We start from the raw sequence: 16,424 nt of genomic DNA, 5'->3' as shown, positions 1-16,424 counted from the left end.
TGGCAGGGGCACCTCATGCAGGCCTCCCTGGGCCTCCTACAAACGGCTGAGTGAGGTACGCCACCCCCCCATTTGGGGTGGGGGGGAGAGGGCCCCCAAAAATGGTGGGACAGGCCCCCCAATGCATGGGGCAGTAGGGTTTGGCCCTTCTGCGCCAAGCGAAGTTGGCTAAACAAAGAAAATAATACAAAATCGTAGGCTGCTTTTTAGGGGGGCTGAGGGCCACCCTAAATTGGCAGCCAATGTTATACTGCAACGGGGGGGTGGCACTCACCTCCCCACCCCACCTCATGCATCCCTCCCTGGCATCAGATAGGGGAGGCCCCACCTCATGCATCCCTCCCAGGGGTCAGATGCCCCTTCCTAGGAGCAGATATCTCCCCCTCACATAGCCCTGGGGTTGGATTACTGCTTTGCTCGATCCCTGCTTTGCTTTGCAGGGATCGAGCAAAGCAGAGTGCCAAAACCGACGAGCCGGCTTGTCAGTGGCAACCTGGAGCGCTTTCCACTGACGAGCCGGCTCGTTGGTGGCACTTAAAGGGTTAAAGGAATATTTGGACAGAACTCTCCTAAATTGATTAATCACTGAATGCCATTCTCCAGTGGGAGTTTAATTGTTCTTTATACCCAAAAAAGAACACCTGGGAGCTAAGATCTTGTATAGATTATCGAGGTCTTAACAAAATCACCATCACAGACAAATATCCAATGCCGCTTATCCCAGACACATCAGAAGCTGTTAGAGGAGCCACAATATTTACCAAACTGGATCGAAGAGGAGCCTACAAGCTCATCCACATCCAACAGGGGGATTAATGCAAGACAGCTTTCAGAACCCCATTCGGGCATTATAAATATTGTGTAATGCCCTTTGGCCTCTCTAATGCTCCTGCTGTATTTCAAAGATATATGGATCACATATTCTCTGATCTATTACTTAATTCGGTGATTGTCTATATCAACGATATCCTGATCTTTTCCAAGTCCCCTTCACAATATATCTTAAATGTGCCAGAAGCACTTTGTCGTTTACAAGCATATCATCTATTTGCCAAGAAAAGTGTTTATTCCATCAATTCCATGTTCCCTATTTGGGTTACATTCTTTCCGCCCAAGGAACTCAGATGGACCCCGGAAAAGTTAAAGCTGTTGTGGAGCAGGTGCTGGTGAGCCAGCACACAATGTAGACGTGTGCTTTCTGTGCTCCATTACAGCCTAATTAATCCTGCATCCTGATATCCTGCTGTCTGATCCAGTGCAGGCTTCACTCTGGGTTGTTCCCGGGTGGCCTTGGAGACCGGGCAGTGGCATGGAGCATGCTCATCTGTGCTGACTGCTGCAGGGGGTGGACGAGGGGTGGGTGAGCGAGCCTGGCTTCATGGCCTTTTTCATGAATGGAGGCTGCAGTGCTGTTGGTGACGTGCCTGTGAAATCCTGCTTTTTGGACTTCCAGCCTTGCGGACTGGGTGTATTGAATGGTGGCCCACAGGGCTGACCATTGGACTACTAGCAATGGAGGTGCTTGCTGCTTTGCAGCTTTGGGGGCAAATGGGGGTGTCCCTGGCCTGAGGGCACAATCTGTATCCCTGTGTGCACTGTTGGGAGACTGCTGACTTGGGATGTGTGCCAAACCTGTGTGTGGCGCACACGGGTGCACATGTCATTGCAACATCCTGATCACGGTGCAAGACGCACTCAGGGAAAGTGCACAACATCGGCGCACACACCAAAAAGGGGGCGGGACACGGGGCGTAACACGCGGAATGGGGAACAACACGTGAAAAAGAAGGCGTAACTGGGGAAGTACTGCAGGGAAATACACGGAACGCCCACACGCACACGAACAACACATATTCATGGAATTGAAAACGGGAAACCCACGCACGGCAAAATACTTGCACAGGCCTAAACACGTCCGCCACACGAAGACAGGCGCTAGCGTCCCTGTGCATTGCAAAAGTGTGTGCAAACCACAAACACGTATATACAGCTACCATGAATGTCCCATTCTGTGCCCCCTAGGAGAAATGACGTGTCACGCAACGCACAGGCACCCCATAAAAGCTAGAAAAAGAGATAAGTGACCTCTGTAGGCCACGTGCATGTAAAAAAGCACACGCAGTACGCTGTGGCAGCCAGGAACCTCAAAAATATGTACGTGATCAACACGCAGGCTGATTTGGCTGGAAGAAAAGGAGTACGCGACAAAAAGGGACACCTGTAGTTGGAAAAATAGCAAGCGCGACTCACCGTCTGCCTTGCGTGTAGAAGAAGAACGCGTAGCAAACACCCACCCACCCACTGTGAAGTAATCGCGTGTGAACCCCACCGCCTGGAAAACACACGCACCGCTTTCCACAAAAAGCACATACAGAGCTAAGGAAACCCACGTGGGACCCTCAACCCGTGCCAGGGAAACGCCTGCGCATGTTACATCACATACACGCTTACGCACTAAGGGCTTTTCCTCAAATTACACACTGACGTGCAGTGTTTTCACGTGTCAAATCACTCCGTATCAAGCTGGCCACGTGACAATACACGGTAGACCACGCTCCTGCCCAGAAGGCCATTTCCCTGGCCCCCAGAGCCCCAAGCCCCGAGCAGCCTCCCACGAGCCAACTGCTGCTGCCTGCCTACCGCCACCATGCCCTGCCATTTGGTGCCTGCACATCTGCCATCTGCAGGGGTCCAGCTGCTGTGACCACCCCTGCTAGAACAGAAGATTCCCAAATGGAGTTACATCACTCCACAGCCAAGCCCCAGGACCCAGTTGCCCACCCACACCTGCCTCGGGGGTCACCATGTCGGCCCAAACACCATCAGAGACCACTGGCGACCCCCAGCCAGAGAGGCAGAGGCTACCAGCTTCAGCGATTAGGAAGTTGGTATCCTGGTGGAGCAAGTTCTGGGGAATTATGATGCCCTCTTCACACCATCGTGCGCCGACAAGGAAGGACGGGAGAGGATCTGGGAGGACATAGTGGGTGCCATCAACGCGGAGGGGGTGGCACCCCGCGACCTCAAACACGTCCAGAATCGCTGGGAGGACTTCAGGTCCAGGACCCTCAGCAAGGCCTGGTGCCTTTTGAAGGCAGAGGATGCAGAGGGGTGCCGGTCCGCCTGACCAGCATCCAGATGAGGGTCCTGGAACGCATAAACCCAGCGCTCCACATCCAGATCCTTCAGAGGCAGACCCGTCTGGAGTCGAGCCGTAAGTGGCCATGCATTACTGTGTGAAAAAGGGCATGTAGCAGTGTGCTGGTAGTCAGCTACTTGCCTGTATGTGTGACATAGGCCATCTATGGATGTGTGTGTGCAGGGACATCATGGTGTTGCATGTGAGACCAGTCATGCGTGAACCACATGGATGATGCATGTGTTACAATGCAATATGCGGAGCAGCATGCGGAATGCACACATGAATGCATGCCTGTCTCTGTTCTTGGACATGAATGGGGTGTGAGAGATGGATGCTGCTGTCATGGACATGTATGGTGTACATGTCTGTGTGTCTGAGTAGCGTGTGTGCGACTTTGAAACACCATGGATGCATGACACATGTCCGTGACAATGTGTTGAATCACTGATGGAGTCTAGTCATCCTTGTATCCACTGTGTCTGTGGTGTACGAGGCCAGATGCATGAGCCTCCGGTGATGTGTGTGCATGTGATCAGTATGACCCATGATGCAGGTGAGTTTAAACCCAACATTGTATGTTAATATAGTCCCTTGGACATGGATGCAAATATTGATTCTATGCGACGTGCCTGTTTCTGCTAGTGTGTTGCCTGCATTGACCCATGTGTTGTGGAGGGACATGATGGAAGTGACGTTTGATAGTGCCACTCATGTGCTATTGCTTCTGTCTAGGCGACTATTGTACAATACCCTGATGCTTGTGTTCTATGTCTCCCTCTACACAGCAGTGAGTGAAGAAGAGGGTTGAGACGGCGCTGTGGAGCAAAGCGGCAAGGATGCCTCCACCGGCCGGCGATGCAAGGCCCAGCCACCCTCCCAGGAATTACCATCATCCGGGAGCGAGGGGACTGGTGCCGCTTCTGCCACTATGTCTGCAGCGGAAGGGGCGGGTGAGCCCCCCACAGGGGCTTGCGATGGCGGAAGACGGTGCGGAGCCATCCAGGTTGATGGTGTACGCAGAGGAAGAGGAGGCCACTACGGACCCGCACATGGGTCCTGGTGGGGGTGGTACCACTGGTGCAAGTGGTGCAGTCCAGGGCCGGGGCAGGAGGCAGCACAGGTTGCTGCGGAGGGGCCTGTGCATGTCGCTGTCCCTGACCCTGTTACTGCACCACCATGCACCAGCAGGGATGCCCCGTCCCAGGCCCGTCCGCAGGTAGGGGGGAGGCCCACATCATATGGCACTCCACTACCAGCTCGGTGGAGATCACATCCCTGCCACATTCGGGAGTCGGACCCCACCAACTGGAGCCCAGCAGATGGAGGATGTGAAGACATCAACGGGCAGGGCACGTGCACGACGGCGCCAGTGGATTCCATCAGCCCGTGTGGCAGCGGTTGGGCCAGCGGATAGATGTGGAGCGGCGGCTGGTGGAAGAGGCACGGCTCAGTATGGTCAGGGCAGAGTACTCCATGCGCAGGGCGCTGAGACGGGCTGTGTGCCTCGAGGCAACTCGCAGGGAGTTGGAACAGGCCATGACTGCATCCCTGCGAGACCTCTGGGACAGGGGAGAGGCCCGCCTCCGTGACATCGACGTGGAGTTCGATGATGTCCTGGCCCGGGACATCACAGAGTGAGCCGTAGGACTTGCCCGCCGCCATTGTATATAGTTGATTAGTGTTAGGTTTCCTTTATATATTTTTTTCATTTGGGGCGCATGGACTAAACCCCACCTATTTGTATATAATTGGTCAATAGGTAGTGTTTTTTGTAGGTTTCCTTTGAATTGTTGGGCTCATGGACCCTGGATTTGTAAATTGTATATAGTTGAAGACTGGATTTGACCTCTATTTTTATTTTCCCAAGGAGCAATGGATTTATCTTTTTTCATCCTTTGGATTTGGTTTGATGGACGGACACTTTGGAGCCATTTTCATTTGATTTTATTTGGATTCTGCATTGATATATTTTTTTGATTTTTTTGGGGACATCCAGCCTTTTGTTTGTTATTATTTTCTCTTGTGTGATTTTCTTTTATTCCATTGAGTTTTCATTTAATACATTTTGGTTTCATACTTCAATTGTGTGGTATTCTCTCATTGGTTTCATGCATGTCACGATGTGGGTTTTCGCATTCACTTGCACCCTTTGTGTGTGTGTGACGGACATGTATATATGTGCATACTTGCCATTTGGGATGTTTCATCTAATGGGGATTTCAATGTGGGGTGAATGGAATAGTTGGTTGGGGTTTGGACTGGGGTGGCTTGGGGTGGGATTTGGGTGGCCATAAGGGCCATGATTGCATATGGTGATGACGTGTTGGGGGGGACATGTGTGGGGGCTTGCTGGCAGGTGTCCATCAATGCTGGGTGGGTGGGGGTGCAGGGGGACATGCGTCGGGGCCTGCTGGCAGGTGCCCGTCAATGCTGGGTGGGTGGGGGTGCAGGAGGACATGTGTGGGGGCCTGCTGGCAGGTGCCCATCAATGCTGGGTGGGTGGAGGTGCAGGGGGACATGAGTCGGGCCTGCTGGCAGGTGCCCGCCAATGCTGGGTGGGTGCAGGTGCAGGGGGACATATGTGAGGGCCTGATGGCAGGTGCCCATCAATGCTGGGTGGGTGGGGGTGCAGGGGGACATGATTCGGGGCCTGCTGGCAGGTGCCCGTCAATGCTGGGTGGGTGTGCAGGGGGACATGAGTCGGGACCTGCTGGCAGGTGCCCGTCAATGGTGGGAGGGAAATGTGTTGGGGCTCATGAGTGCATGGTGCCATGTGGGCTGCCTGCAGGGCATGCCCAGAGTGGATGGGCTGCCTGCGGGGCATGGCCAGGGTGGATGGTCTTCCTGCAGGGCATGGCCAGGGGTGTAGGGTAGTCCCCTGTGGTGTAGGCTGCTTGCAGGGCCTGGGGAGGGGGGAGGGGAACACCCGGGAGGACCCACACTGACAAATCGCATGTGAAACTCCCTGCGCACCCCTCAGAATACACGTACCCTCTTGCGCTAGCGAAAACACGTGTATGAGTTCCTGCGCACCCCCCAAATACACGTACCCCGCTCGCACAGGGCCTATCGCATGTCATGTGAAAATTCCTGCGCACCCCACAAATACATGTACCCCCCTCGCGCAGGGCCTATCGCGTGTCAAACTTCCTGCGCACCCCACAAATACACGTACCCCGCTCGCACAGGGCCTATCGCGTGTGAAACTTCCCGCGCACCACTCAAATACATTTACCCCACTCGCACTGGGCCTTTCGCGTGTGAAACTTCCCGCACACCCCACAAATACACATACCCCGCTCGCACAGGGCCTATCGCGTGTGTAACTTCCTGCGCACCCCCCAAATACACGTACCCCGCTTGCACAGGGCCTATCGTGTGTGAAACTTCCCGCACACCCCCCAAATACACGTACCCTGCTCGCACAGGGCCTATTGCATGTGAAACTTTCTGCGCACCCCCAAATACGCATACCCTGCTCGCACAGGGCCTTTCGCGTGTGAAACTTCCCGAGCACCCCACAATTACACATACCCCACTCGCACAGGGCCTATCGCGTGTGAAACTTTCTGCGCACCCCCAAATACGCATACCCTGCTCGCACAGGGCCTTTCGCGTGTTAAACTTCCCGAGCACCCCACAATTACACATACCCCACTCGCACAGGGCCTATCACGTGTGAAACTTCCCACGCATCCCCCACAAACATGCAGGCACCCCATCCACCCTGGACATGCCCCACAGGCAGCCCACGCCACAGGGGGGGTGCTTTTTCTACGCTATTTACCTGGCACGAGCGGGGTATGTGTATCCTGGGGTGTGCAGAGGCAGTTTTACATGCGTTTTCGCTGGCGCGAGCGGGGTGCGTATATTCAGAGAGGTGCGCGGGGAGTTTTACACGTGTTTTCGCTGGCGCGAGTGGGGTACGTGTATTCTGGGGCGTATGCGGGGAGTTTTACACGCATTTTCGTGGTTGGGGGGCTCTATGCTGGTCCATTGGCCTTTGCGACATGTACTGGATTTGTGCGCTGTTCATGGCGCACAGGGTGGGGTTGGGGTCGTAACTGGCACTGCTGCAGCGTCGCTGCACCACTCTGCACCACGGCTGGTTACGGATGTTGAAATGTATGAATACGCTGTGCGCTGAAATGGGTTTTGGCGCACGCGGCTAGCGCAGACTGTCACACGCGCACACTGTGCGCAAGCCGCGTGCTCCACTTGTGCACTGACTTCTATGAATTACCCCCTTAGCCTGATAGAGGAATAACTGGCTTTCTGTACTGTGGATGCTGCATGCCTGCCATTGGTGGGCCCCCTGGATATCCACCCCCATACTGTGCTGATGTCCATTGTGTCCATTGTGACTGCCCTGGCAGGCTGTGTGGTGGTGGGCACTGAGAGTTGACTCCATCATCTGGTTCGGCCTCATGGAGTCCTTTGTGTGTGGGGCTTTGTGGCTGTGCTTCTCCTCTTGCACAACGCCACAACTTGGCTTTATTCCTCTGCCCCTTGGGAGAGCAAAATATTTGGGGGAGACTGCTTGCCTAGATAACATTTGGCCAGCCACCTTATCCTGGGGACCTCCATTCCTTCACCTGTGGCACCCCACATTGATGCCCATGAGAATGCACCCTACATTCTAACCCAGCACTGTGGTCCTGGCTCGTTGTATGGTGAGGGGTGGCTCTCCCACGGCCTTAATTATCTGCATCATACATTCTCCTGTACAATGGCATACTGGAACGTGCTGCCCCTGCAGTGCCCTGAGAATGGCGACCCTCTGCTTCATTGCCTCGGCTATACACCCCTGAGAGGGGCCTGCATCAGACTGGTGTGCTGCTGATATTGGGAGTCTCAACCTCACCCACTCCATGATATACATCATGATCAAGGACAAACCCAAGAAATCTGTAATGCAGAAATCTGCAGAGCAGAACAAAATGGGCCAATACATGGTTAACATGCTGCTGACCTCTAAATCTATCCCAACTGATGCTGTGGTGCTGGATAAGGACACCCCTCTGGCACCTCTCTTGCTGCCGGATGTTATGGGCACCATCGTAGATTCCAGGAATTTTGGATTGGGAAGATGCCCTCCATGCGATGGAGTGCTGTCTGTCCACGGTCACCAAGAGGGTAAAGGCCCTTGAAATCCAAGTTGAGGACATAAAGGGCTGCTTTCACAGAACTAACCTACGCATCTTGGGCCTCCCTGAAAAATCAGAGAGCCCCAGAATAGAGCTCTTTCTAGAAAACTCACTGACCTACTTCATGAAACCCAAGACCCTCTTCACCCTGCACTGTGATAGCTATGCTCCTCAACTACTAGCAATGAAATTCCCTGATTCAGATTGTGATAGTGAAAGGGCCCATCACATACGATGGTGCCAACATTTTGTTTTTCACAGACTACACCAGTAGAGGGCTCACCAGTCCTTTGACTCGGTTAGGAGACGCCTTCATGTGCACAGGGTGAAGTTTGCAGTCGGAGAAGCGCTGGTGACTACACCTGGACAAGTGTGACTCTCTGATGTGCTGCAGTCCCAGTCACCTGTGGCCCCTCCCCTGGTGGACGCCTTGCAGTCATAGTGGAGTGCGGGCTGAGCATTTTTAACTGAATATCTCAGGGGCGATGACTTGGACAGATTACAACCATGGCCCATTGGCAGGGAGGTGGCTTGGCTGTCCTGGCAGTGGAGGGTGTGGCACCCCCTCTTCTTCTTGCTTCTGCTTTAACTTATCTATTATCCTTTTCTTTTCCTGCCCTTTTTTTCTCTCTGTATTTTGCCTGGGGGATTTTTCTGGACAATGTATGTGTTTTCTGCTACTGTTCTCGGTGTCTTCTTAGTCACATGTTTTGGTGACAGGTACTTTAAGTTGGGGTGAGGTAAGTGGTGGGGAGTGGTGGGGGAATTGGTGGTTGGAATGTTTTCTTATGAAGCACATTCCATTGACATGAAGACTCGATGGTTGGCGCATGTGTCCTGCTTAGGCTTGGGCATGGGGCTGCACTTGACCATATCGCCACCATAATGCCTCGACGGGGACTGATGCCACGAGTAGAAATCTCAAGCTGTTATCCTGGCATGTGAATGGCTTTTGCATTCGGATAAAGCAGGGCCTGGTACTCCAGATCCTCAATAGGTACTCCCCAGACATGGCTCTCCTGCATGAAACACATCTGGCAGGCTCCAAATGCAATTTTTTCATGCACACTAATTTTAGGAGCGCAATAAATGCAGGTTTCTTCAGAGGCTCCCATGGGGCATTGATATCTTGGCCATTTATGCCCCTCCTCCGCTCTCTATGGACCTTCTTAAAACCATGCAGAATGTGCTACCCTCCAATCAACATGAGCTGTGGATCTTAGGGGGTGGTTTTAATGATGTTATGTACCTGGCCATTGACCAAACTAACCTTCAAGGATAGGGACTCAGCAGTGCCCATTAAGTTGCAAAACTTCATGGCCACACTTTACCTGTGTGACGTGTGCAGAATGGTTAATGTGCAGACTAGGGGCTTTTCCTTGCACTCCAGGGCACACATGTCTTGATTAAACAACTTTTATATCCCGCAGCCAGACACACACTTCCCTATATTTGCCAGTTTCATTACGAGAGTGATTTCGGGCCACTCACTACTTCTGGTAGAGTTGGAAAGTAGGGTGCCCAGACATCGGATGGGGTGGTGCTTTTTAACACCTATTTACTTGGCTTCCCTGAGATTATGGACGGGATCATGATTAAAACTGAGGAGTATTTCACACTTAACACTGGGTTGGTGGATAGTCCAATGATACTCTGGGAAGGGTAGAAAGCAGTACTTATTGGGCCCTGCTGATCTTATATCCACCAATCAGAAGAGCCAGCAGGTGAATGCTGGCCTGCCTCCAAGACCCTCAATCTAGGACCACTGTGTTTGTCTTTCCTCATCATTTCCATTCCCTCCTTTGCCAGATGGGCTCCTCCGTTATCCTGTGGCCTGGAGGCCTTTTGGATCCCCCCCCTGCCACCATCTAAGAAGGTAAGCCCTCTGGGCTTTCATGGGGTTATTCCACGTTGCGCACTTAGTGCCTCTCATTGAATGTCTTTTTTGCGCACATCATCTATCGCCTTGAAGAATCCTTTTGATGTGCGTTTGTTGTGTCTGTGACCTGCTGCATCATGTTTTTGGGTGCATGATACCATGCTGTGGACCCACAACAGTCCTTTCCCATCAAGGCCGACGCCTTTGTTCACTCTGCTTCACTTTGTCTGTTCTCCTGCTCGCCATTGATTGGGCACTGCTGCTCTTATCTCCACCACTCAGGCAAGCCGGCAGGTGAATGCCGGCCCACCTCCAAGGCCCTTGATCTAAGGCCCCTGTCTGTTCCCTGTTCATTGTCTGGCTGGGTCTGTGGGCCTATCCTAGACCCACGAGCACATGGGGGCTGAGGTGAGACCTACACATTCAGATATCACAGATTCATGGATCATCTCATCTCTCTAAGGTCAGTCCCTCATCCATCTTCAGACTACCTTCCTTTACACCTGAGACTGCCCCACCCCTTTGGCCATCCCTTGGTGTGACTCCTACTTACTAAGATGCGCCCAGCCACCACCTAATTTTGAACTTAGATGTGCCCTGGTGCCATGTGTGTTTTCAGCATCCTGCCTCATTTCGAACTTAGATGTGCCCAGCTGCCATGTGCATTTTCACCATCATGCCTAATTTTTCACTTAGATGTTCCATCTATAGACACCACTCCCTCACTGTTTCTCCTCCTTTCCCCCCTGTCCTAGCACCCTCCTCCTCTTCTATATTCCAATTGTGTGTGTGCATGGTACCCCCTCTGTTTTTCTTGTCCTGCCCTACCTTACCACCACCCCCACCCTAACTCATGTAGAGTGTATAGTGCAACTTTTTTTTTAGCAGCATTGCGAACACTCCGACCTTTCGCGATCCTCGGTTTGTCTAGCAGCAATGTCACTGCTGCATCCACAAACTTCGATGTCTCCAAGGTACGATAACCGACGCACACATTAAGGAGGTACCATCATTCTTTGCTGGGATGTTAAATGCATTAATGGATATGATGAATCTTGGCGTGCTCTTACAATCGCTGCACCACCTTCCATTTGCATGTCTGCTCCTTGACACTTAGTCTTCGCCAGCGTACCTATGCCCTCTATACTCTCTCTGATTCTCACTCTATCTCTATCCTGCCCCTACCTTATCCTATCTTCTTCTCCCCCTCCCCCTCCCCTCACCATAGAATGCACTTACACTATCAAAAATGTTGTCAGGCCTAGTATGATAGTCTTGTTTGTTCCTCACCTCCCCCCCTTCCTCATTTACTGGCAATGCTCTTGCACTATCTGAAATGTCGTTAGGCCTAGTTTGATAGTCTATTGCTTTGTTCCTCACCCCCCCTCACATCGTTCCCTCATTTATTGTTAATGCTCTTGCATGACCTGAAATGCCATCAGGTCTAGTACGATAGTCTATTGTATTGTTCCTGACCTTCCTCTCCCCCATCCTTTCCTCATTGATTGTTAATGCTCTTGCACTATTTGAAATGTCATCAGGCCTAGTATGATCGATATTTTACCCTTTCTTAATGTCTCAAGGCCTTGTAAGAATATTATTGTTTTTTCCTTGCTCCCTCCCCCACCTTGAAGCGCTTTGAACTACTTTGTGTATAGGCGCTATATTAATAAAATATCATATCATATCACACTGAGGGGGGAACTGATAGCTCTGTTCTCTGCGAAACATAATACTCAGCTACAGCGGGTGCAAGAGGCTAAAATTGCATTCAAGGCAAGGGAGGAAGGCATGTTCTAGTAAGTCTCTCCTGCCGCTCACAGGCTGCTTCTAGCAGCCAGGGAAACATTAGGGAATATTGAACTGGACAAAGCAAGACAACCGAACGGGGATATACTGAGCAGGATCTACGAAGCCGTGGACAAGGCTAGGAAAATGCTGGTTTGACTGGAGCAACACGATGAGTGGAATGGTTACGTTAGGGAAATCCTGGATTAGAATGGGGTTGGCCACTCTCCAGATTCTGAGGTGGCAGAATGCTTTGCGCATTACTGTGAAGCATTATACCGGACCCCAGTGAGACACGGACCCATTGGCCACTGCCCGCTTGATGACATCACCCTTCCTCACCTCTCTGACAAACAGTTCACTGTCCTCGATGCAGAGATCACCTGTTAGGGAGAATTCTCAGAAATGTGCTAATTCCCTTCTACCTTAGAGAGCCCCAACTCTTTTGCTGGACTTTAGGACTTTTTGATTTCTAACCTGACGAGAGTGAGACCTTTTTCCCCCTCTTTCATGTATTTTTCTGTCATTTGGACTCTGTGTTTCTTTTTACTTTGGAGTCTGACACACTCTTTATATTATGCAGTGCCACAGGGAAGTCTCTTAGATTTCCCAAAGGTATAAATACCTTCTCATGGTAAAACTACTGTTTCCAAGAGCAGTGAAGTGAAATTGACTTTTCTTACAGTTAGTAACTTTCTAGACCCAGCACACACTATCTTACCATAGGATGCTGGAGGGGTTACTTAGTATCCCCTTTGTTTAGTTTATCATGTAACATTTTTATGTTCCCTTTTTCAACAATTAATGGCTGGTGGCAGTGGTTTACTTTTTACTACCATTGTGTGTTATTACCGCGGGCTGCAATTTCTTGTTGGAAAGGTCCTTCTTGAGATTTACTCTGCATGCCAAACCAGGTTAGTCCCTTTTTTTCATTTCCCTTTGGCAGGATTCATGAGTGAAGCCTGCCTCTGGCTCCAGCATGTCTGGCAGGGCAGGAAGTGAGAGAGGTGCCCGAAACTCCATGTGCATAATCCCCTTGGTTACAGGAATGCACCCAAAGGTGATTGGCTGACTGTCCTTGGAGGACAGCCACCCTGCTGTGTGATTGACATCTATGCTGGAATGACTGGGAGAAACTTGCATAAAAGGCATGGCTTTTTGGCTTGGAAGGCAGAGTCAACCACTGGACGAAGGAATCCGAAAGAAGAACTTCGGAGAGACGCCTGCTGCAACTCCTGGATCGTTGGTTTGCCTGGAGAAGCCCTGTTGCTGTGCTGAAGCTCAGAATTCGCCTCAACTAGAGAAGCTCTGCAAGTACGACTTTTGCTCTTGGGTGGGTGGGACCAATCAACCCCAAAGTGTACTCATCTGGACATCCTCTCGGAGCTGGTTGTATTTCCATTGCTGCTGCAGGAACAAAAGTGCCAGGGACAGGAACACCAGATCGAGAGTATTGCTTTTAAGTCAGACCCGAACTCCAGGAAGATCCTCCAGACTTCCCTGAAGCAGGACTGACCAAGCCTGAGCCATCTCAACAGAGTGCTGGACCCATTATGCGAGGAAAGTCTGAAGTAGTATCCGAAAACCGCAGTGCTGCTATTTGCTATAGATACGAGACACTGAAAAAGCAAAGTTCCGCTGAAATGAAGTTTGCCCATTGCTGCCGCTGACCTTCCCATTGCAGTGCAGGAGTCCCGAGACGTCCTCCCTCTTGTGCCCACAACTGAGGCCCAGGAGCAAAAGGATCTGCGAGCTCTACAGGAACAGAAGCCAGCGGGAACCATTTCTTCTAACCAAAGGTACTGTAAACCTAAGAGGACTTACCTCTTGTTGTGTAGCCTTGGTTGTTCTCAGTTGAGACTTGTCTTGGTTGCCATTGCAGAGTTGCTTGCAGCTTTGTCCTTCACAAGCTTCCCAGCTTGTGGCCCTTCAAGTGAATCTTATCTCTACAAACCTTTCTACAAACTTTGTGCAAGACTTTTACTTACCTACAAAGAGGATCTTCAGCTCCCCTAGACTTTGCTCAACTAACATTGGCTGTCCTGGCTCCCTGCGAGAGTCTTCATAACTGTGACTTTGTGCTTTTGCCTCTCCTCCAGGAAAGGGTTAATTTACTTTGCATTGGGTGGGGTTTAAAACGTGCTTACAAGTTCATGAATTATTTGTTAACCTTTGTTTTATTCCCCTATCTAATCATTTACACCCAAACTCAGTATTGTTCTAATTGTACCAGTGATAAATCAATGTCCACAGTGTCCTAGCTATTTAAGTCACCTGAGGGTGTAGGGAGTGTCAATTGTGCCATCCACAAAGGGTATCATCTGATTTAGAGAAACAGAGTGTGTTTTGAAGTATACTATACGTGTTACATATTTTGCTCCCTTCTGAAGAAGGCTTACATTACTGACTGTTAAATAAATAATTGTTTAATCAAGAAACCTTGAGTATAGGTGTTTATATGAATAACTGTCACTATGAAACTCTGTGTTACAACCTTACAGCTCCATTGACCCCTCTTGAGATAAGCTTGACTGCTCAGCCACACTACCAACCTGTGTAGTACAGACTTATACCAAGGGTTGGGTTCCTATTGCCAGTAGGTCAAGGTTGCTGTAGTCTTCCAAAGGGTACTGCACACAATCTCGCCTAACATCACGAAAGAGGAGATTGCGGAGGCCGTCTCCCTCCTTCAATCAGGGAAGACTCTGAGCCCTAACATGCTACCGGTGGAGGTATGGAAGAGACTGGGTAGCCAATGGTTCCATATTTACGTAATTTATTTCTGCACAGTAGGGAGGTAGGTATCCTCCCACTTGACTTACGATTAGCCAACCTAGTCATAATTCCCAGAAAAAGGACAAGCCCCCAGAAAATATGTGTTCTTCCAATCACCCCATTTCTCTTATAAATGGGGAAACTAAGATCCTGGCCAAGGTGCTCGCCGCCGGGTACTGTGGATGATTACCTCATTGATACACGCAGACTGATGCGGATTCTTGCAAGACAGGTCAACCCTTATGAATATCAGGCGCCTCCAACTGGAAATGGACCACTCCTTGGTTTTTCCTGTCCCCCTGGCACTTCTTTCCATTGACTTTAAAAAAGCATTCAACTCCATTCTGTGACAATACCTGTGGGAGGTGTTGGCTGGGATGGGCTTTTGCGAGCCCTTTCTTCGATTGGTCCAGCTCCTGTATGCAACTTCTCTCACAATAGCTCGGGTAAACAGGATAACATTTTGATCATTACCCTCGGAACGTCGGACCCGGCAGCTGCGCCCACTTTTCCCCTTTCTGTTCCTGATCGCCTTTAAACCACGCGCTATACAGCTGTGCACCGATCTGGCATGGGGAGTTTTGTTGCCCCTCTGGGCATGAAGACAGGGTATCCCTCTTTGCGGATGACCTGATAATATTTTTGGGTTATCCGAGGGTCTTCTGTCCGATTGTAACCAACTGTCTGAGCGAGCCACTCAAGGTCAACTTGGACAAGTCGGCCTTCTTCCCGGTGAAGGCCGGCGACCTGGCCATTCCCCACGACTGCCCATATCATATCTCACAGGAGGGTTTCACGTGTTTGGGGGTTCACTTCTCTCTTTATCCAACCAAATTTCTTTCTTGTCACTTACACCCTGTCAGTGGTTTCTGCAGGATGTGAAACACTGGCAGTCCCTTCATATAACACTCCTGTGAGGGTGATGCTATTCAAGATGCTCAAGTTGGCCAGATATCTTGTTTTCCTCCAATATATCCCCGTTCTGGTGCTCCAGACAGAGTTTGTCAGAGTCCATACAGCCCTTAGGGACCTGTTATGGGGTGGGAAACAGCCCAGGACTGCGCTCTCTATGTTGCAGCGCTACATGTGTGTGGGGGCATAGGACTACCAAACATAGTATACTACTACGGGGCCTCCCAGATGGCAGTAATTAATGACTGGTTGCAAGTGGACCCTCACCTACCCCACGTTAAGGCTGAACGGTCATTGATGGGGAAGGTCTCAACGATCAAAATACTGTATGGGGGTGGCAGAGATCCGTCCCTACTGGGGCATTGGATGGGGTGGAAGGCCAATGCTCACCCAGCCTCTATGGTGGAACTTACTATTACCTGAAATCAAAAAGATCAATGTGATTGGAGGGTGTGCTCAGTGTGGCATTCTCACTTTAAACCAGATAATCCAGCACAAGTATGGGTTCCCAGAGGTGGAGCACGTCCACTACATTCAACTCACCCACATACTGTGTGCCCAGTTTGATGATGTGCAAGGTGTCCCACCGTGCTCCCACTTGGATCCCAATGTTGTGTCACAGCAAATAGACATGTGGCTCACCCTGGTCATGCATCAGTGCATAACTTCCTTTTCGTTGCATGACCTGCCTGAACTGAGTCATACGTGGGAAGGGCACGAGTAGGAAAATACTTCAGGAGCAAAATCTGGAGATATTTTGGTCGCAGGCCCCAGAAGGCCT

Source organism: Ambystoma mexicanum, chromosome 5p (assembly GCF_040938575.1).
Source record: "Ambystoma mexicanum isolate Mex_15411 chromosome 5p, UKY_AmexF1_1, whole genome shotgun sequence".
In the NCBI taxonomy this organism is placed as follows: Eukaryota; Metazoa; Chordata; class Amphibia; order Caudata; family Ambystomatidae; genus Ambystoma; species Ambystoma mexicanum.
This window is presented reverse-complemented; position numbering follows the sequence as displayed.